The sequence below is a fragment of the Hypanus sabinus genome, chromosome 19, assembly GCF_030144855.1.
Source record: "Hypanus sabinus isolate sHypSab1 chromosome 19, sHypSab1.hap1, whole genome shotgun sequence".
Classification (NCBI taxonomy): domain Eukaryota; kingdom Metazoa; phylum Chordata; class Chondrichthyes; order Myliobatiformes; family Dasyatidae; genus Hypanus; species Hypanus sabinus.
Genome location: NC_082724.1, coordinates 32,209,137 through 32,233,536, shown reverse-complemented (window position 1 = coordinate 32,233,536; position 24,400 = coordinate 32,209,137). Strand labels below are relative to the sequence as shown.

The window sequence follows — 24,400 nt, the reverse complement described above, 5'->3', positions numbered from 1 at the left end:
CTGCTTAAGAATAACCCCAGGTAGCCATTGTTGATTGTTTCTCACATAGACATTGTCATCCGGTTCTAACTGTCTCTCTCGTGCATGTTGATCATGTCCCTCCTTCTGCTTTTCCTGCTTTCTCTCCACTTTTGCCTTCATGTCTGGGCGCAGCAGGTTAAATCTTGACTTAGGCCTACGCCCCATCAGCATCTCTGCTGGAGTGCATGCAGTCGTAGTCTGTGGAGTGAAGCGGTATTTAAACAGGAAACATGAAAGCCGGGCACTAAGAGAGTCTCCTGTCATCCGCTTCAGGCCTTCCTTCACTGTCTGAACAGCCCGCTCAGCCAAACCATTTGAGGCTGGGTGGAAAGGGGCCGTCTGAATGTGACAAATGCCATTCTGCGGCATGAACTCACCGAAAAGCTCACTGGTGAACGTCGGGCCATTATCAGTGACCAGAGTGTCAGGCAACCCGCGGACTGCAAATGCTTGCCTGAGTTTGTCTATGGTTGAGGGGGCTGTGACGTTGCTCATGAAGTGAGCTTCGATCCGTTTGGAATGCGCATCTACCATTACAAGAAACATCTGTCCCATAAAGGGGCCAGCAAAGTCCAAATGTAGCCTAGACCAGGAGTAGACTGGCCACTCCCATGGGTGCAAAGGAGCTGGTGGTGGCATGTTCTGATTGGTCTGACATTGCGTGTATGATTTTACCTTATTCTCCAGATCCTGATCTATTCTTGGCCACCAGACGTAGGATCTTGCAAGGCTTTTCATTCCAGACACCCCAGGATGAGTCTCATGAATTTCCTCCTGTGAACGGTCAGGGGGATGCACGATGACTCTTATCCCCCAGAAAATGCAAACATCCTGCAGACTCAGTTCGGTCTTGCATTTGGCCTCAGGTCCTCTCCTTCCACAACTCTGGGTCAACCTTGTAAAGGAAAAGTCTTGACTTGAGACAGGACTGGGTCCACTGCTTGATCTGGGTCACCTTTACAGGTGTCATGGACAGCCTCTTCAATGAAAACACAGTCTCTGGAGGCACATATGTAGTAACAGGCGTCTCAGGTAAAGGGAGTCGACTCAGCGCATCGGCGTTTGCATTATCCCCACTCGCTCTGTACACGATAGTATATTGGTAGGCTGACAATGTGAGACCCCAATGCTGTATCCTGGTTGAGGCTAGTGGTGGGATGCATCTGGTCTCCCTAAAAAGGCTCATTAGTGGTTTGTGATCCGTATAAATTGTGAATGCATGTCCATAGAGGTACTGATGAAAACGTTTGACCGCAAAAACAATGGCCAGACCTTCTTTGTCTAGCTGTGAATATCCCTTATCAGCAGCCGTCAGGGTACGTGAAGCAAAACCAATAGGCTTCTCTGAACGGTCCTCCATTACGTGTGAGAGAACTGCCCCGACTCCATAGGGTGAAACGTCACATGAAAGGGTGATCTCCTTGTCTGGGTCATAGTGAACGAGCAGCTTCACTGAATGCAGTTCTTTCACTTTCTTGAAAGCTTCCTCCTGCTCTTCACCCCACTGCTACTTAATGTCATTGTAAGCAGCTTATACAGTGAGGCCAAAACCTTTGAGAGATCAGGAAGAAACTTGCCATAATGATTCACCATGCCCAAAGTTGATCTGAGTTCAGTGACGCTCTTGGGGCTTGGGGCCTCCTTGATAGCTCTCACTTTTTCCTCCACTGGGCAAAGCCCCTCAGCTGTAATATTGTGTCCCAAGTAGGTCACACTAGGAGCCAGGAACACACATTTCCGCGTTTCAACCGCAGCCCTGCATCTGAGAGCCTCTTCAGCACCTGTTCTAAATTAGCCAGATGCTCCCCCTCCGTGGCTCCCATGATCAAACTATCATCAAGATACACCACTACATGTGGATTCCCCTGCAGCAAAGAGTCCATTGTTGTTTGGAAAATGGCAGGGCTACAAGCCACTCCAAACACCAGGCAATTGTATTTGAATAATCCCTTGTGCGTATTGATGGTGACGTAGTCCTTTGAATCCTCGTCGAGCAGCAGCTGTTGGTAGGCGTGGCTCATGTCCAGCTTTGTGAACAACTTACCCCCTGACAGGGTCGCAAATAGGTCATCCACCCGTGGCAATGAATACTCCTCCAGCTTAGAGACCTGATTCACTGTAAGCTTGTAGTCCCCACATATCCTCACCATTTTATCCGCCTTCAAAACTGGAACAATAGGAGCCGCCCACTTTGAAAACTGAACGTGCTCAATGATGCCCAGCCCCTGTAAACTTACCCGCTCCACCTCGATTTTGCCTTTCATGGCATAGGGCACTGACCTGGGCTTAAAAAAGCATGGTGTGGCCTTAGGGTCGACATGGAGTTTCACGGTCACGCCCTTCAGTGTGCCCAGCTCGTCCCTGAAAACGTCACTATACCGCTGCAGAATGTCCTTCGTCGTGTTGCATACTTAATTTCATGCCAGTTAAGCTGGATTTTGCAAAGCCAATCGTGGCCCAAAAGACTGGGCCCACTGCCCTTAGCTATCACCAGCCTGGCTTCAGCCTTCTGGCCCCCGCCCAAAATATCCACATATAACATCCCTGAATGAGGTATGGGCTGTCTCGTATAGGTCCTGAGTTTGAGTTTAGATGGTCTGATGGGAGACAGGTTGGATCCCCATGTCCTCCTGTAGGTCTTTTCACTAATGACCGATGCAGTAACCCCTGAATCAATCTCAAACTTAATGTCCTTTCCTTCAACAGTGACTGTAGCATAATATGGTTCAGGTGGTCCCTCATCCGTTTCCACCTCAAACATGTTGTAGGCACACGCTGCCTCCTCGTCTGCTTCTCCTCGGTGGTGTGTGGCTGCCTGAGCCTGTTGAGCTTTCCCCTGCCCAGGCTTAACCTTACCCTCTATGCTCCTGCACTTTTTAATGGAATGTCCCTTCTTGCTACAAGCATGGCAGACAGTATCTTAGAATTTACAGACATTTACATAGTGCGTTCCTCCACACTGAAAACATTCCACCCACTTTTCCTGTTTACCAGTCTCCCTTCTGACTTAGAGCACTGCGACCCCCCCATATCCTTTCTGTATATCCTTGGGATTATCAGCAGCCAACTCCATGCCCTGAGCAGCCTCTAGGGCTGTCTTGAAAGTCAACAGTGGTGTTTCCCCAACAAGCGGCGTTGTACGGCGTCATTATTAATGCCACATACTAATCTATCATGGAGCATGTCATGCAACACGGCTCCGAAATTGCAATGCTCCGACGGCTGCTGAAGCTCGGCCACAAAATCACCCACAGACTGACCTAGCCGTGAAACTTGAACCGTTAGCCTTCGGTGATAGTCTTCGGATTGTGGTCGTTCCCCACGAGCTTGATCACTTCATCATATAGAATTTCTCCCGGTTTCCGCGGTGTAACTAAGTTCCGTATCAGCTTGTACATCTTTGCCCCACACAAACTCAGGAGAACAGAGTGCTTCTTAGCCTCCTCAGTAATTCTATTAGCACAGAAAAAGTGGCCCAACCTTTCCTCATACTCCGGCCACTCCCTGATTTGCTCGTTGAACACACCGACCATTCTGAACGTAGCCATCCGAACACGAGTCTCCTCACCCGCTCACAGCCCCTGATCGAAAACGGGGCCGACCCGTCCACAAATCCAGTTTAGCTCATCGCCAAAAATATGCGGTAACTTCTACTTTACAAAAAGACCACTTGACAACTGGGATGGCAAATGATATTTACAATACAGAGGCTTCCAGGTACCTTGTGCGGCATGGGTGGAGGAACCATATACAATGCATACTGGGAGTAAAAAAGAGCGGAAGTAAAGACCCCGCCAACCCCGGATCCCGCCTCTTGCTACCAACAGCTCCCCAGTTAGTATTAACTTACTTTTAATAATACATTACAACACAATCTATCTTTTTCCTTCAGCCTCCTGCTTCCTCAGCACTACCTGCCCCTCCACCTATCTTTGTATAGCCTGCAAATTTGACCACGAAGCCATCAATTCCATCATCCAAATAATTGACATATAATGTGAAAAGAAGCAATCCCATTACTGACCCCGGTGGAGCACAACTTGTCACCGGCAGCCAACCAAAATAGGCCCCTTCGTTCTGACTATTTGCCTGCTGCCAGTCGGCCAATCTTCTATCCATTCTTGTATTGTTCCTGTAATATTATGAGCTCTTATCCTGTTAAGCACCTCCTGAAATTTCATTACATTTCATCTTTTCTCTCCTTATGGAATTTTTAATACCCTTCTGCTGATTTTTAAAAGTTTCTAAATATTCTAACTTCCCAATATTTTTTGCTATATTATATGCCCTCTGTTTTGCTTTTATGTTTTCTTTGACTTCCTTTGTCATTCCTCAGCTGCTTCATCTTCCCTTTAGAATCCTAAGTCCAGATGAATGGTCTCGATCCAAAACATTGATTGTTTTACTCTTTTCCATAAGTGTTGCCTGGCCTGCTGAGTTACTCCACCATTTTGTGTGTGTTGCTCCCTTTAGAATATTTCTTCATCTCTGGGATTTGTCTATTCTGCACCTTCTGAATTGCTCCCAGAAACTCCTTCCATTGCTGTTCTGCCATCACCACTTCCAATCAACTTTCGCCAGCTCCTCTCTCATGCCTCTGTTATACCCTTTAATCCACTGTAATACTGATACATCTGATTTCATCTTCTCCCTCTCAAACTGCATAGAGAGTTCATTCATATTATTATCAATGCATCCCAAAGGTTCCATTACCTCAAGCTCCCTAATCAAATCTGGTTCATTACACAACACCCAGTCTAGAATTGCCTTTCCCCTAATGAACTCAACCACAAGCTGCTCTACAAACCCATCTTGTAGACATTGTCCAAACTCCCACTCTTGAGATCCAGCAACAACCTGATTTTCCCAATCTACCCGTAAACTGAAACCTCCCATCACTATCATAACATTGCCTTTATTACATGCCTTTTCTATTTCCCATTGAAATTTACATCCCAAATCCTGGCTACCATTTTGGGGGCTGCATATAACTCCCATTGAAGTCTATTTAACTTTGCAGTTTGTTAACTCTACCCACAAGGATTCCCCATTTTCCATGTAATACTATGTCGCTTCTTTTTCATTTTTTACTAACACAGCCACCCCACCCCTTCTGTCTACCTGCCTGTCCTTCTGTTAAAATGTGTATCCTTGGACGTTAAGTTGCTAACTATGATCTTCTTTTAGCCACGACTCAGAGATGTCCACAAGGTCATACCTGCCAATCTCAGACTGCACTGCAAGATCATCTACCTTATTTTGTTTTCTGCAAGCATTCAAATATAACACCTACAGCCCTGTATTCATCATCCTTCTCTATTTTGACCCCATGGTACATGCAACTCATCCTGATGACTCCAATTTTCCCCTATCACCTGCCTGTCCTTCTTCCCAGTCTCGCTATACACTGCATCTGCTTGTATACCAACTGCTCGTCCTCAGTCGCCCCATCACTCTGGTTTCCATTCCCCTGCCAACGTAGTTTATACCCTCCCCAACAGCTCTAGAAACTTGCCCATAAGGATATTGGTCTCCCTTGGGTTCAGGTGTAACCCATCCATTTTTTTACGGGTCATACCTTCCCCAGAAGAGATCTCAATGATCCAAAAATCTGAAACCATGCCTCATGCACTATCTCCTCAGTCACTTATTCCTCTGGATTACCATCCTATTCCTGCCCTTACCAGCACATGGCACTGAGAATAATCCAGAGTTAGAAGTCCTGTTCTTCAGTCTTTTTCTTAACTCACTATACTCCCTACACAGGAGCTCTTCTCCCTTTCTACCTATGTCATCAGTGCCAATGTGCACCACAACCTCTGGTTGCTCAACCTCCCTCTGGAGAATATTTTGCAGCCACTCTGAGACATCCTGGACCTTAGCACATGGAGGCAACATATCATCCTGGCTTCTCCTTCCCAGCCACAGAAGCTCCTGTTCATCCCCCTATTGAGATTCCTATTCCTACTGTTATGCCTGACTTTACGCTTCTCTCCAATAAATGGATTTTATTTTCTTATTATCTTCTGCAGACTTTGGTAAATGCCAATATCCAATATGTCTCACAGGAATCAACACTAAAATCTTAATTGGCAGGACAATGTGGAGTGGGTGGCAATTGTTTGGTGTAAGCCCAATAGAACTAAGTACAAAGGAATATCAGTCAACAATGGTAGAAATGCATGTGATTGATGAAAACAATAAGCAAGGATTTACAGGCCTGATAGTTTCTATTATCAGTACAGTACAGGCTATCCACAGATATAATCCTGAAAAATGCAGAGATGATAGGACCTATGATGAAAGAAGTGTAAAAGAAATAGGATTGCACTCAGGCAAATCAATTCCACATTTTTCATTTGGCTGTTCTCTGTTTGTATTGGCTGTGAAATTGACCACAGATGTCTGAAATGAAAACGAAGGGAAAATACCCACAGGGACTGCACTGTGGCATGAAAAACAAATGACACCCCGGCAAATTTTATTTCTTAGAGCCTTTGCAGTTACTTGCTGCTGTATAACTTCAACATGTCATTTCACAGAGCGGAAAGTGCATTTTCTGTTTAACTTGGTGTAATATCTTGACCATTGACATTACTAGCACTTTTTAACGAGTAATAACCTCTTGCTTTAAAGACCAATCTGGTTGCTGGTCCTGGTTCTGTGAGATACAGTCAGAAGGCTGAAACAAGATGTGAGTGAAGTAAGAAAAATACTAAAAATGTCATCTGTCAGGAATTGTGAAATTTCTATATCATTGAGGATTACCTTGTACATATTTTAGTTTAGATTCATGACTTCTTCAAATCCTTAGGGATTATATGATATTAGTTCTCACTCGCTCTCAGTAATTGCTTTGACATCAACTTTGTTTGATGGAAATTTCGAAATTCAGTAAAAGTGAAGAGATGTGACTCTATTAATAGCTTGTGGCATACAAATAACTTATTGTCCATGTGCCATGATTGAAATAATCCAGGAGATAATGATGCAGTACAGTAGAGTCAAACAGTCATTGGCTTGTTCAACTCTTACCTCTTAGTCATAGTCAGAGAGTTCCACAAAGGATTCTCATTCAGATCATAGAACCCACACCAGGCATTTTCCTTGGCTTTCTTTTATTCCCTCTATGCCCTTCCTGATAGCCTTATCCCAAGGCATGACACAAGGTTCAATGAACACCAATAATACCCATCTCTCCCTCCTCCCAGATCCCCTTCACTTCTCCATACCTGCTAATTATGCTCAATTTTCTCCAACTGTAGCCTCTTTCCCCTTTCCTTTGCCAAATACATCCCTCTTCTTGGTTAATGGCTCAGCCTGTTTACAACCTTAGCAATATATTTAACCAATCCCATATGCTCACCATTTAAGTAGCATCTCTTGTTTCAACATAGCTCATCTGTTGCTAGGACCATGAATATGATTTCAGAATAGGGTGTTGCCTTTTCAGTACGGGTATTAAGCATGCCAGTGAAGGAATGCAGAACATTCTGAAAATGTGGTCTACATCAACATCATAGTCATATGTAAAAATTAGAACAATATGCTGCAGATCTGAGGTTGCTGTAACATGACCTCGAAGGCAGCAATCTAAGTGTCAACTTTTTGGGTACACCTGTACACCTGCTTGTTAGTGCAAATATCCAATCAGTCCATCATGTGGCAGCAATTCTATGCATAAAAGTATTCAGACATGGTGAAGAGGTTCAGTTGTTGTTCAGACCAAACATCAAATGTGATCTAAGTGACTTTGACTATGACATGATGTTTGGTGCCAGACAGGGTGGTTTGAGTATTTCAGAATCTGTTCAACTCCTTGGATTTTCACACACAGCACTCTCTGGAGTTTACAGAGAATGGTGAGAAGAGCAAGAAGCATCCAGTGAGCAGCAGTTCTGTAGATGAAAATGCCTTGCTAATGAGAGAGGTCAGAGAAGAATGGCCCGACTGTTTCAAGCTGACAAGAAGGCAACAGTAACTCAAATAACCACGTGTTACAAGAATGATATGTAGAAGAGCATCTCTAAATGCTCAACGTGTCAGCCCTTAAAGTGGACGTGCAATAGCAGCAGAAGACCATGAGCATACACTCAGTGGCCACTTTGTTAAGTACAGGAGGTATCTAATAAAGTGGCTACTGAGTGTAACTCCTGATTGCATAAACCAGTGAGTAAAGAAATTGAAGTAGTGTGTGGAAACCTTGGGGAAGGCTTTGGGATAAAAGGTGCATGGATTATAATCTAACAGAGCTGGGACCATTAATTCATACAGCTCTGTTGGCACAAGTTTACATCAGCTTGGCAAATGCTTGAGATTCGATATATGTGGAAAAAATACTCAATTGGAAACCAGGGATTAGTAAATTGAGTTAGGAATGAAGAGGGAATGAAGTCTAGAAAATAAACCACAAACTCTGCAGATCATAATGAAGCATAACAAACAAGACAGACAGCCGTGTCCATAGATAATTATCTGGAAATCTGATAATTACTGTCACCAAAAAAAAGTTTTAAAAAGACAGGAATGACAGCACAAAAAAGGAAATATGGGGATAAATATTGGAATATTAATTTAAGAAAAAAAATTATTTGTTACTTTTTTTGGGGTTTGTCATTGCTAATAGAACAGCACTTCTTGTCAATCTCTGAGAAGGCAATAGCAAGTCACCCTCTTGAACTGCTGCGATTCTGATGGAGAAGCCCCAAGGTGCTGTTGGGAAAGGGAAGGTGGTCTACCTTTTAGACCAAGTGAAGTACAAGGAATGAAACAAAATGAGACAGAAAATGCTGGTAACACTCAGTAACTTTGGAAAGAGAAATACTGGTCTTTGGATCGAAGACTGAAAAGGGAGAAGTAAGTTAGCTTCAAGCTGCAACAAAGGCAAGGAAGAGATGGATGAGATGAAGGGATTATTTCTGAGAAGTTTGGGCAGGGTTGCTATAAAAATGAGGTGTTAAAGGGGAGTTGCAGGGTGACACAGGAGTGTGATGTGTTGCAAATTGCAGGTAAGGATGTGTCATTGGAAAGAAAAAATGTGGAACCAATATTGTTAAATTGGTTTATTATTGCCAAACGTAACCATGTGCAGTGAAAAACTTGCCTTGCACCCCATTCATACAGATCAATATATTACAATAATGCCATGAAGTAGTACAAGTAAAACAACAAAAGAGTGGAGGATAAAGTGTTATAATTACAGAGGAAGAGCAGTGCAGGTATATAATGAGCTACTAAGTCATAATAAGGGAGACTGAGATCAAGAGTCTCCCTCATCATACCAGGAAACCATTTGGTATTGTTAGAACAGTGGTGTAAAAGCTGTCCTTGAGCTTGCTTTCTTTTGTGCAGTCTTTTGTATCTTCTGCCCAATGGGAGGTGGGGGAAGATAAACTGTCCAGGATGGGTGGCATCTCTGATTATGCAGGCTGCTTTACCGACGGAGTGTACAGACTGAGCCCTTGAAGGGGATTCTGGTTTCTCTGATGTACTGAACTGCTTCTACAGCTCCCTGCAGTTTCTTGAAGTCACAGACAGAGCAGTTGCCATACAAAACTGGCTAGTTCATTTATAGAAAGAAGATGGGAGTTACCAGAAATTGAAAAAGACAAGATTTTGTGCGAAGCGTTGCAATCTTCCCTTGAAAACCAGGTGTTAGTTCTCAAATTTCATTGATAGAAATGAAGAAACATCAGTGGGAGAATATGCTGATGATTGTGATCAAAATTCAGTTAAAAAAATTAGCATGTCTATGCCACCTCCTTGTTTCCCCAATTCTGTTTCTATTTTACACACAATATTTAACACCGAATATCATTTTCAAAGCTTTCTGCAGCACTGAGCTTCCAGCATCTCACACCGTTTCTATTTCTGCTTTTAGTTCTATCTTGCTGTATAGGATGGTGTGAAATATCATTGGCAAACTAAAGCAAGAAGAGAAACCAGAAGTTGTTTTATAAATACAAAAAAAAACCAGGAAGAACACAGAAATTATAACTAACATGTGCAGATGTAAGACAAAGGTTTGGTTTTGAATGAACTTTTAGTCTGTCCTCACACAAGTTGTGTTGTGGCTTGATTCAGGAGCAAGTGCCCCAGATGTGCTTAAGAAGAAAAGGGTGTGAAATATTTGATGAGAAAAATTTTGAGACAGCGGAAAATTTAAGGAGGAGCATTTTGAAAGTAGATACATGATCAAGCAGGACTTCAAAGCTTAGGTTTGATCTATTGATTTGATTTGATCATTTAGCTTTGTTCACAACACACTGCTTTGAGTAATTAGCATGCAATTTTGCGATGGATTGTAGCTGTATACCCTTTGTAGAAATGCAGATGTCAAAGGAGCATTTGACAGAATGTACCATCAAGAAGCCTTTGGTAATTTGATACCAATGAGAAACAACAATAAAACTCACCATGGCTGGAGTTATGACTAATAAGAAATGTTTGGTATTGCTGAAAGTCATTCATCTCAATCTAGGAAATCTCTGTGTGTGTTCATCAGGACTGTATGATAGTTTGAAATAGCTGCTTTCCTTCATCATATCATCAGATATGGGGATATTTAATGTGCCCATATCCAACTGTGCTTTGCACACATGTGGGTAAACCCTGAAAATGTATTTGTGAACCCGATGGCTTTTTCATCACACTCCAGTAGCTCCAAGGTTACTGTTACTAAAAATAGATTTGACTTCAGATTAATTTGTTAAAAAAGTTAAGCCATTCAAGTATTGGGCAAAAGTACTTGCAGCCTTCAGAAACTCACAGCTGCACAGCAGGATTGACATATTATGCAGTCATTTGCAGCAGGATCTTGGACTGAAACGTCGACTGTACTCTCTTCCATTGATGCTGCCTGGACTGCTGAGTTCCTCTAGCATTTTGGGTGTGTTACTTGGATCTCCAGCATCTGCAGATTTTCTCTTGTTTGTGACAGGGACATCCATGGGTCATTCAATACAAGTCACAGTTTATCTTGATTATACCTAGTTTTGAGAAAACTTCAATCCATTATTCAACTTAGCAAGGAGAATGTCTAATGATAACAGCTGAAGAAGGATTTTACTTGGGATAAATAGAAGACTAAAAATCAATTTTAATTATACACAGAAACATTGAAATTGCAGCATCTTCCCGAGCAGGCTCTAAATGATGATAAAATTACTGTTTACATTTATCCCTCTATCTAAATGTGAAAATTTGATCTGTGTATTTTTACATTTCTCTATAAATGAAACTATGAATATGATGAAAGAGACACATGATTCAAATAGCCTTTCATTGATTAATTGCCTGATTACTTACACACATTGTAAATGAAACTCCTCTTTTCATTTCACCAAATAGAATCCTCTGAGTGATTCAATTCCGTTCTCTTGCCAGAATTTGCTAATAGCAGAGCTGTGTGCAATTGGTAAGTTATATTCAAAGCAAGCAGACACTCCCTGGCCCAATTATGTGATCTGTTAAGTAGGCTTATTTACTATAACTGTTCTTTCCCCTTTTCCTTGCATTTCTAACAAATTGTTGCATAGTTTGTTTTATGAATCACTGTGAGGCTATAATGAGAATTATGCAAGAAACAGAAGAATGTTCACATTGACAAATTGATTACCCATGGTCTACCCCGATAGAGAAAAGTCTGGGTCACAAAGCTTGGAAAGATACAAATTAAAGAGACATTAGTTATTTACAGGGCCAGAATCACAAAGGAATTATTTTTTAAAAATTCTACCCGGTTTCTTTTGTATAAATCAGTCTTTTCATAAATATGGATGTACATTTCATTTAAGTGAATTGGATGCTAAGTATAAACAAAACCTCCATGGTGTCCTAATCATCTCCTGTGTGTATATTTGAGTACAGTACAAAATATCCTGACAGTCTCGGTAATTTAAGTAATGCTTGAACAAATATTTTTTGTCTAATGCATGAACATTTAAGACAAAGAGAATGTCAAAGAGAATTGCAATACTGACTTTAAGTATTACAAAAGCTTTTGGGAGCATGTACCTTTCAAAATAGGAAAATATACGAAGAGGCAGAGAATAAAATTAAATATTGGACTACCTGTTGCTGATCTTCATACTTTGAAGAAAATGGCTGCATGTCAATCCAGCTGTGCAGCTGTGGGTTTCTGAAAGCTGCAAGTATTTTTCCCCAGTACTTGAATGGCTTAACTTCTTTGATCTTGCAGGTGTTTCATTTTAATGAATCTCTCTGATTTAACTCTTACTGTTCCAACACAAGACTTTTTAGCTTAAATCCACTCTGTCCCTCCAGAGATAATAGATAAAGATCAATCAATAATCAATGTATCCCGTAAATGGAAATTTATGTTTCAAATATAGTCACAACCATCCCTTAACTGATGCACACTGCCAGTCTCCTGAACTCTTGAGCATGATTTTATCAGCTAAATTAGATTCACAGTTTGAAGAATGGCCTTGCCTCTTATATTAGACCCATTTGCTCCCTGCAACATCAATTGCTGATCATAGGTTGAAAGTTCAGCAGACAGGATTTTCAGTATAATATTGGGTGCAGTCAGTAAAATGGTCATAGTTTCTGACCAGCCTCCTGTATTTTCTTTCATTGTGTACCAGTTCAATGAAAGAAGTTCTGAATGGGATATCTTAAAAGTATCACACATTATTAGCTGTACCTTGTGTTGGTTTGTAGTAAAGGATGTAGAGGAAAGCTTTACTGTAATCATTTCTTTCATGTCCCTTTTTGTGCTCTCTGCTTTCTGATGAGTACTTGTAAATGCTTTCACTGTAACTGAAATGGGCTGACAATATCTGGCATAAAGATCTCTTGAAAGATAACAAAAAGCAATGTGCAAGAAAGCCACTGAAATAATGCAGATGAAAAATATCACACAAAATAAGCTGTACTACTCTTGGAGCTCCAGTGTGTTGAATCTCCTGTTCCATTGTCCTTAGTCGAAGAAGCAACGGGTACAACATGAGTACCATTCAAGGGGTAATTTAAATAGATCAGAGGTGTGAAATATAAAGGTATTCATTAATCTGACCCCGGTTTAAATGTTAAACATTGCTGGGAGCACTGACAAGGAACAGCACTTATTTTTAATCAGGGTGTTTCATTGATCTCTTTTAGTATTCTGCAGTTTTCTCTCTCTTTCTTTAGCCTATAGCTGAATTTGTTCTGATTCTCTTTTCAGGTGGTTTCTATTCATTATGTCGTCACATACTTTCATTACCATCCCTGTCTGCCAGATATGAATGTTCACACACTTCAGTTCTTCTTATTCGGCTGTGTTTCAGTTGTTGCGTCTTTGCTTTAAAGTCAGAAGATTGTGGGTGCAAGTCCTACTTCAGGACTTGAGAGTAAGAATCTGGGTTGACTCTCCAGTACAGCACTGTCATCTTCAGAAAAAAAAGATTTAAAATTGAAACTCTGTCAAGTCACTATAAATGAATTCTAAGATGAGCAGCAATCTTATCCTCAGTGTGCCTGCCAATGTTTATTCTCAGTTATGTCACTAAAACAAATGATCTGGCCATTAACATGAGAAAATCCGCAGATGCTGCAAATCCAAAGCAAAGCACACACATAGAAATTCTGGAGTCCCTTCGGCATTTTGTGCTATCTAGCCATTGCCATATTGCCTTCTTTGTGGAATTCTGTTGCATGAAATTGACTGCAGTATTTCCTACACCGCAGAATTGCAACAGATAAAATAAAAGTAGTTCTTTGCCTGCAAGAAATGCACTATCATCTTGAGATGATAAACGATAAAATAAAACATGTATTTTTTCTATGTATGTTCCTTATTTGCTCTTTAATCACTTTCTTTCATTCATCTCCCAAATACACGGTCATGGTGACCCTTTGCTAAATACTTAAAGACATTACCTGTAATTATTTTTTAAAATTCTCTTGTAACATTGTATTTCCCATTTTTATTTAAAACATTATTATGAAGTTGACTACCTCAATGCGATAGTATGCATTTAGCAAACTGGTTCTAATACTAAATTTCATATTTATGGAATGAAGAAATATCAAATTCTGTTGAAAGTCCTGGATAATCTTTTGTTCCTCTAGAGCTACCCTCAGCTTTATTTTGTGATGGAAACTTAACTGTCAAGCCCAGTAGTTAACCCCTTACAGGTTGTCTTTGAGAAGGTGACACTTTTGCTACCGTTTGAGCTGCAGTAATCTGTATGATAAAAGTGTTCCAACAGGGCCATCGGGTAGGAGCTTGGTGATATAGTGACAGTGATAGTGATGGAGTAATGATGTCGGTGAAACAAATTGATTAGCCCCTTACCCTCTCTAGATCTAATAATTTCAAACTGCTGACACAGAATTGATCATGTTAATCTTTTACTCCCCTTATGCACTTTGACCTTCACCCTTCTGAACTTGTGGTACTCCATTCACTAATGACCAACCTCTTTATCATCATCAGATTCACTGACAAGAGTGGTGCTGTTGTGATCTGGTGAATTGACATCGATCCTGCAGAGGCCAAATGTGACACATCTCTGACACCTCCTCATAGCTCCCTCCGACCATAATGCCACACTCAGCATCTGGCATTACATAGTCATTGTTGGCCAGAAAAACCTACAGTCTAAAAATCAGTGAATTCAAATGAATCAAGGACAGTGGAAGCATACAAATCAATCGTCTTTTCTCTTGCCATGTTCTTGAAGGAGATGGAGACTGCCATTTTGTGAAGCTGCTCTTCATCATCCATTTTGTGAAATGGTTTTGTTCAGCTGGATCAGTGTTTTCAAATAGATCTGATGATGCTCCAGGTAATTTGCTAGATGAGAGATTATTTCCAAATAGGAAGTTATTTGTGAAGTGTTCTTTGATATAGTATAACATGCAGGTTTGTGAATGGTGTGGTCTGTGTCTGCCCTGAGTGGTTCAAGCTGGTTATTAGTTTGGTAACTGATTTAGATTAAATTACTAGTTGTCACCTATGAAGGATGGACAATAAATGGATGCTGGCTTGGACTAGAGCCAATAACAAGGTATTGAAGGTCAGTCAGATGACCCATAGCCAATAAACACTGAAATGCAATATTTGAATTGTTAAGGCTGAATATAAAAACAGATATTTTAAATGCAGTGGCAGTGATAACTCTCTCCAGAGACCCACCATCATGAATGTGGAAGTCCCCACAGACACATAAAGATCAGAGGACCACATGGCCAGCATAGACTCCTTTTATTGGTATTACCCTCTCTACTCTTTGGCTGTTCATGGAGGGTCAATAAAACTTAGTAGGTGTGCACACAGGTATTCAGTTGTGTACATTCATGTGTTCTTCTGTTGAGACAATAAAAGTACTGGTCAGTAATTTCAGATTCTCTCTGTGTCACTCTGATCATTATTACTAAGCGGTAGATCCTTGTTACAGGCTATGTATAGGAGCGTTGGAGAGCACTGTGAGTCCGTCCAGTTCCTCCTGATCAGCTCACCTAACACTCACCTCATCCTGCATTACTCCTGGCTCTCTGCTAGGATCCTCACTTTACTTGGTTATTAGGTATACTGCTGAGTTGGGGATGCACCTGTTGGACCACCTACCTGCAACCTCAGTTGACTTCACCCCGTGTATCTGCCGAGATGGAGGAAATCCTTGTCCTCACCAAGCCTCCAGAGGAATATAATGACTTCTCCTTCACCTTCTATAAAAGCGAAGCCAGGGCCCTGCTACCTCACAGACCACACTACTACACAATTGACATCTGTCTGGATACCACCACTACGTTAAGCCACCCATTCTCTCTCTCTCCTCCTAAGACCCAAGTCATCAGGGAAGCACAATAACATGGCTTTGTTCGCCCATCTCAGTCCCCAACAGGTGCTGGATTCATCTTTGTCAAAAAGAAAGATGTGAGTCTTCATCCCAGCATATATGACTGTGGACTTGTTACGAATGAGGAGCAACTCTGATGGGCAGAAGGGTGCAAAGTCGCCCCCCCCCCCCCCTTTTTGGAGAAATCGCAAATCGCTACTATTTCAAGGCTGCTACCAAGGGAATGAAAGGGACAAAAGGAAATCTGCCACGACAGTTGTTATTGATAAACAGCTCATGTCAGTTAATGAGAGAGAGACAACGCTGAGATACACAAAGTGGAATGTCTCCTCCTAACAAAAGCGGAACGGAACCACTGATTACTGCTATTGTCTTTTGGAGAAGGTTTGTCTACTAGGTACTGTTCTATTCATTGAAACCCCTCAGGGGGCAACCAGAGTGGGCTGGGTTTGCATCATCCCAACCTGATTGACACCTGAGACCCCGTGAGTGGGGATAAAAGTAAGGTCTGGGGAACACCCCTCAGATGCACCAGGAGAGACGCTACGAGACCGGTGGGGGCTTGTGTGTGTGTGTCCACCCTTGCCTGGGTGATGAGTCCTTCTCTCTCTCTCTCCAACAATTGCAACACAGCAACCAACAACTACCGCAGCCTGCATGAACTGAACTGAACTTTATATTTCCATCGGACAATTCATTATCCCCTAGACAACAATAGAGCTTATTTCTTAATGATTATTATTATACACGCACTTTTAGGTTTAATATTGATGATGTATATTATCTGTATATTTGCATAGATATTATTTTTGTGTATTTTTACTAATAAATACTGTTGAAAATAGTATCACCAGACTCCAACGGATACTCCTATCTTTGCTAGTAAGACACCCAGTTACGGGGTTAGTAACAGACTCAACAAAATCACCATTAAGTTCCACTACCCTCCCCTCTTGATGGATAGGGCACTCAAAACACTCTGCAAGGCCCAGATCTTTACCTAACTGAACCTACGGCGTGCATACAACCTCATGTGCATCCTCCTCACAATACCCGTTGGGCACCATGATGCCTTCAGTCCAGCTGTTTTCCAAGCCTGCGTTAACGGGATCCTCTGAGACATGCTGTACAGGTATATGTTTGTCTGTCATTTAGTCCTTCAGTGCCTTCTGAAAAAGCAACTGTACTGCAAGTTAGAGAAATGCCAGTTCCACACCAGAGTTATTTCCTTCCTGGGCTTCGTCCTTTCAGTACCATGAACCCAGGAAAAGTGTGCACCACCATTGAAAGTTCCCAGCTGCACAGCTGCAGAGCTTCTTGGGACTCAGCCAGTTGTTCCTAGCCATCACTCTCCCTGCCTAAAGTTACCTTAATGTCTTCTCTATTTAGTTTCTGTTCTCACTTGTTTTGTGGCCCCTCATGGCTTGTTATTTTGCAGTCTATTATTAATCATTTACCACTAAGTCGCCTCTACTGTTCTGCTTTTGGATCGAGCCTACATTACCTTTCCTGACAATTTCTCCCATCTTGACTCCATTCGTTCTCCTCTCATCTAAATCCTTCCCTCTTCTTTCAGTGACACTGCACGTGCCTTCCACCATTTTGACCATCTCTACGTCCCTGCTTCCAAACTTTAGATCCGCACTGTGGTATAAAAATCTGTCTACATCTCCATCTGATGCCGAGATAAATTAAAAATCCTCCACTTAGACCAAAATAGTTAGGCCATTCAGCCGTCAAGTCTGCCCTGACATGACTGATTTGTTATTCCTCTCAACCCCACTTTTCTGCCTTTTCCCTGTAACCTTTGATGCCCTGACTAATCAAAAATCTATCCATTATACCTAACCTCATACTTTCACCCTTTTATTCCCGGAATTATTCTCATGAATCTCCTTTGGACCCTCTCCAATTCCGGTACATCTTTTATTTGATAAGGGGCCCAAAACTGCTCACAGTACTCCAAGAGTAGTCTGACCAGTGCCTTCTAAAGCATTAGCATCACACTCTTGCTGTTACATTCTAGTCCTCTTGAAATAAATGCTAACATTGGAATTGCCTTCCTTTTCACTGACTCAACCTGTTAGTTGACCTTTAGGGAATTCTGTACAAGGACTTACAAATCCCTTTGCACCTTTGAGTTTTGAATATTCTTCCCATTTATAAAAAAGTCCACAACTTTATTCCTTCTACCAAAGTTCAAGACCATATACTTCCCTACATTACATTCCATCTGCCACTTCTTTGCCTATTCTCCCAATCTGTCTAAGACCTCTGCCTCCACAATGCTACTTGTCCTTCCATCTATCTTTGTATTGTTTACAAATTTGGCCACAAAACCATCAATTCTGTCATCTAGATCATTAACATATAATGTGAAAAGAAGCACATTACGCTGTGCTTCTGACACTGTGGAGCACCACCTGTCACCTGCAGCCAAACAGAAAAGTCTACTTTTATTCCCACTCTTGGACTCTTGCCAGCCAGCCAATCTTCTATCCATGCTAGCACCTTTCCTGTAATACCATAGGCTCTTAACTTGTTAAGCAGCTTCATGTGCGGCACTTTTCCAGTGCCTTCTGAAAATACAAGTAAACAATTTCTTCCCTGAACAGAGGCTTATTGATTTTGCTTTTGTCACCACACTAATTTTGGAATAACAGGTTCTTACATGAGATAACTTTTTCTTCCACTCCACTCTTTTTCTCCAGATCAATAACAATATACAAAATCTGTGGGAACTGACATTGTCCCAAAGTATGCCTATCTTTTGTAGGATATGTGGAGCAGATATGTGAAACAGGACTTGTTTCAGTCCTGCTTGGCCCACTCCATCACCTGTTGTCCTGTACATGGATGACTGTATTGGTACATTCACTCAAATAATTCATCAGCTTTGCAGCCAATCTTCACCATAGGAATAGGAATGTTACACCATTTCTGCAGCAAAGAATTCCAGATATCTTCCTTCCCAGCTGTACTTCATACTAATCTATAATTACCATTTCAAAACTTTGTTTTTTTTTGTAGATTTCCACTTAGTATAATGCATTTTCCTTACTACAATCCTATTCGATCTCCTGCACTATTCAGTCACTTACGACAACTTAATTTTGCATAATCAAAGAATGGGTTAATACTTATGTGCAACTTCATCAATCTGGACCTAATGGAAAAACTTAATCTCAGGGTAGTTTATGGTGAAATATACCATACATATTCTGATAATAAATTTACTTTGAACTTTGTGAACTAAATTCCATTACTCCTTTATCTGATAGGTAGGATTCCACATTGTTTCATTATGAGTATGTCTTGATTTTCAGAAATTTAATAATATATTGGATATTGCTGTATTAAGGGTACGGCCTGTCTTCTAAAGGAAGATGAGATTTGACCAAGAAGTGGATGGATCTTCTTACATTTTAATATTGGTTAACATTTAACCAAAATACCAACCAATAAACAAAATGAAGTGAAGAAGTCACCCCATCCAAGACAGCTTGTACATTCACATTGAAAGAAACACTCACTGTTCTATGTTTGAAAACAATGAACAGCTCAAATGTGAAAACTCATGATTATTCTTCCTATATACATTATAGTTTCCATGAAATATCCCAATTTTTCTGATGCTTCACATATATTTAGTGCACCAGTTTGATATTTAACACATAAGATTGCAGAATGAAAAAGAAAATTGCCGCAGCTCAAACAAATTTGACCCAGTAGGGAATCTAGTTAAAAATAAATGGAAGTCAGATTTTCTCCATGTGTTTGATTAAATAGTACAACAAGCAATTTTACTATCACAAAACCAAAGTAAGAATAGATACAATCTTCTTGAAAAGAACAATGTGCCATAGTAGAATATCTGAACATTTAAATGACCCATATGCTCATTCGATAATTGGTTTGGTTAAAATGGCAGTCTGTGAGATTCCAGTTTGAAATAAGCATTGGCCTTTAGGGACTACATTATCACAAAGCATTTAAAAAGGCAATTTTTTTGTTCAGTGAGCACATTTTAAAAAGAATCCTCAGACTTTGAATGAGTTATGCAGAGGTTCACAGAAATTGGTAGATCCTGTTCTACATTCCACTGATCAAATATGTTGTCTCAGAATATAAATGTTTCCGGCACCTAGAAAAATAAGGCAAAAGTAATTGAAACACCTTGTTGGTCAGAAGTACAGGTTCTCAGCTCTGTGATCACAGGTGCTGTGAAGCAATTGTAATAACTGCCGTGCTACCATCTCGCCCCAAGGAGTGATGCTGGTCTGACTGTGGTGAACAGAATGCCACCAGCAGCTGGTCACATGACAACCTGAGCACAGAAATGACCACATTGGATGTCGATTATTGAGTATCAATAGCTTTGACAACTGTTGTATCAAACTGCGGAACCATTTCCAAGAAAAAAGGCATAGCGCTAATCAACGACCTGAGAGTGAGGAAAGAATAGATGTATAGAGCTAGAAATTACAGGATATATTAAATTGTCCTTTCTGGAAGCCTTGTGTCATGGTTGGCTGTGGTGGGTATACTTGGTTAGGATTAGAAGTGATGATGATAAAGTTGTTTAGAGAGGTAAACAGCATCCTCAGACAAGCTTAAGGATGAAATAAGCATAATAGCATAACCTAGCTGGATGGCAATGAATGACTTATGAGTAGCCTTTGCCAATCACAGGCCTCATAGGTAAGGAATGTTAAAAAGTGTGTTGTACATTACTTTACATCGCTATACATACCAAATGTCACCAAAGGGTTATGTGTCATGGACCAAATCTGCCATATTGTAATATCTGAACGCAAAATACATCAGCTTTACTTGAACTTACCTGAGGGTGTGCTTAAAATTTTGTGATGAGTCTTCAACTAATTCAGATTGCCACTGCTTGAGCTTTTACTAAAACTAGGATGAGGGTGTATGTCACTCCTATCCTAACTACTCTGCATCGGCTTCCTATATCTATTAGAATTAATTTTAGAGTTCCCTTACTTGCTTGTAAAGCTCTGAATGGTCTGGGATGTCACTGAATTGCTTCGGTTTTATAAAACCTCCTCGAGCTCTCAGGTCTTATTCTGCCTGTCTCTTAAACAATCTCCCTCAAAAGAAAACTGGCAAGTCAGCTTCTTTAAACTACGCTCCTAAACTATGAAACTGAGTATCTGAAACTATAAGGGATGCAGATTCAGGTGACACTTTTTGACTCAGCTCAAAACCGGTTTATTTAACTTAGTTTTTCTGCTATCTTCATTTTTCTTGTCTTTTATTTTCATGTTTACACTTTATCCCGTTGAAAAGTACTTTGAGCTACGTCACTTGTATGAAGAGTGCTCTTCTAAATACTTTTGTTGTCGTTGCTGACATGCAGGAGAATTTCTTGGCCCTGATCTTTGGAAGGGAGGTTGGTAAAAGAAGGAAATTAATTCACAGACAAACATGCAGCAATAAATGGCGTAGGAGAGAAGGATCAAGAATATTAGTAGATTACTGGGTATTAAGTCCAAGAAATATGTATTGAAACTTTGAGACAAAAAGTGAGAGGTTTGTTCACTCCGAGGTTATTTGGACGTCCAGTGTGGTTAAGGAACAACCAAATAGCACTGCAGGAGACTGAAGAACATATCTGGATTTTTACATGAATAACACACCACTTTTTCATTTCATTTAAATTCTGGATGGAGTTTGACTGAAAAAATATGTTACACCAAAAGAAAAGAACAATGCAGTCAGCTATGATGGATATTGAATTGAATTGACTTTATTTCTTACATCCTTCACTTACATGAGGAGTAAAAATCATCATTATATCTCTGCCTAAATGTGCAATCATAGTAATTTATAATAATATATAATAAATGGAACTGTCAATGTCACGTAAAAATACTCTCAAATCAGCGTGAGTTAATCAGTCCGATGGCCTGGTGGAAGAAGCTGTCCCGGAGCCTGTTGGTCCTGGCTTTTATGCCTCGGTACCACTTCCCGGATGGTAGCAGGTGGAATAGATTGTGGTTTGGGTGACCAGATCCCCAATAGTCCTTTAAGCCCTTTTCTCACACCTGTCTTTGTAAATGTCCGAATCATGGGAAGTTCACAACTACAGATGCACTGGGCTGCTCGCACCACTCTCTGCAGAATCCTGTGATTAAGGGAGGTACATTTACCCCAGGCAGTGATGCAGCCAGTCTGGATGCTCTCAATTGTGCCCCTGTAGAAAGTCCTTGGCATTTAGGAGCCCATACCAAACTTTCTCAACCGTTTGAGGTGAAAGAGGTGTTGTTGTACCTTTGCCACCACACAGCTGGTGTGTACAGACCACATGAGGTCCTCGGTGAGGTGGATGCCGAGGAACTTAAAGCAGTTTACCCTCTCAACTCCAGATCCATTGATGTCCATAGGGGTTAGCCTGTCTCCATTCCTCCTGTAATCCACAACCAGCACCTTGTGTTTGCAACATTGAGAGAGAGGTTGCTTTCTTGACACCACTGTGTCGGAGAGATGACTTCTTCCCTGTAGGCCACCTCATTATTGCTTGAGATTAGACCAAGCAATGTGGTGTCATCAGCTAATTTAGTTAGCAGATTAGAGCTGTGGGTGGTGACACAGTCATGGATATACAGGGAGTAAAGGAGGGGACTTAATACACAGCCCTGAGGGGTTCCTGTGTTGAGAGTCAGAGGGATGGAGGTGAGGGAGCCCACTCTTACCATCCTCTGGTGATTTGACAGAAAGTCCCGGATTCAGCTACACAAGGCAGGGTCAAGGTCAAGGTTTCTGAGCTTCTCGTCAAGCCTGGATGGAACTATGGTGTTGAATGCTGAACTGTAGTCCAAGAACAGCATTCTCACATAAGCATCCTTCTTCTCCAGATGTGTAAGGACAGTGTGTAGAACAGTGGTCATTGCGTCATCTGTTGATTGGTTGTGTCGCTAGGCGAGTTGAAGGGGATCCAGTTGGGGTGGTAGCATATATTTTATAGCTTATCCAATATCTATCCCCAATGCCATCAAATTTTTCTATGCAGCTAAATGTATAACTACTTAAGCCATTGCCTTCATTTTGCATGGGTACAGTAGTTATAATGATTATTTGATTATTAAGTTTCATAAATAAATTATTGTCTGACAAAACAGAAAACCAAAAATTCCATTGGTAAGTTAACTAATAATTCACAAACATATTGCTTTTGAATATTTATAATTTTAAATATGTTAAATTCATTTGGCAATTGAAAATCACAAAATCAATAAAACTTGATGATAAAGAAATTTACTTTTGCATTCATTACCTAATACAAATTGAAGAGATCAATATTTGTGGTGTTTACTGTAATGTTTCAGCATGTTTTATGCAGTGTTATATAATATTTCATGACAAAATTATGAAAATGAACAGCATTGGGGGAGTTTAAAACATATTTTGTTGATGAACTAGCCACTTATGAGGCTGTGTTACAAATCTACTTGGTGTATCTAATGGAGAAAATTATCAAGGATAACAGAACACATAGCAGCTAATAATAAGAGAAAAAAGCAGCATTTCAATAAAAAAAGACTTCTACCCAAGCCTAGGTGACTCATTTTCTTTGAATGCCTCAATGGTAAATATTTATTGTAACAAGCCCCATTTCGTTATGTTAAGGATGAATTGGGAAATTAAGGCCATCTAATACAGCCTGCTGTAACTATCACCATTTAATACTGACATTTTTTCCAGGCTTTTAACTACACATTACTTGGTCAGTTTGCTTGCAGCTTCTTTGCAGTGGGGAAGAGGAGCTGCTTAAGTGGAGACTGAATCATAAGCTGCTTCATGATATAATTCCAGCTGTGAAGGAATTATTTCTAATAGTAAGTTTGGCTTGTGCTGTCCAGGTTTTATCATTTTTTTTGTTCTGCTCTCTTGGATTAGCAATACTATTGTGTGAACACTGACTAATTCTATACATTAATTTAGAAACAATGATCCAGGACCAGGCTGTATATACTAGCCTCACATTTTCTCTAGAAGCCCTGTGCTTCATTTCAAAAGATGAAAATAATCTGTTTATGAATATTAAGAAAAAAATTATCATAATCTACTTATAGCCGTCTGCACAGATGTAACATTTTACTTAAGCTCAGGAGACTGGTGTCTGAAAGCAACGTTAGTCAAGGAGATAGAAAGTGTAGCCTTTAGAGATCATGAAATTCAGGTTTAATGGTTTGCCTTTCAGAGAGAAAGCTTGGTCTGAATTTATTTAACCATTATTCTGGGATTTTTTTTACTTCACATTACCATAAGTATGAGTTTCAAATCAGGGGTAAAATACACAGATAAAACAAAGCACGAAGATGGGTATGCGAAATGTAAAGTTAATCTTTTTTTGCGCTTTATTTTAACTGAGCATGCCATTTCAAAGAGAGAAAAACAAATTCTTTTCTAAGCCGTAGGGGCATCCTAATAGGCCCAAATGTTGTTTGCCTAGGAAAATGGTAATTCTCAGTGGGCAATGGAAGGTCACTTCATACAATACAAAGTAAAAACAGCTTTAATTAACATTATCCTGAGGCTGCATGGAA

The 24,400-nt window shown here is 40.6% G+C and overlaps 1 pseudogene; it reads right to left on the bottom strand.

Moving 5' to 3' along the window:
* The window catches only part of LOC132378162 (uncharacterized protein K02A2.6-like), a 108,987-nt pseudogene that overhangs the window by 83 nt on the left and 84,504 nt on the right, over nucleotides 1-24,400 (bottom strand).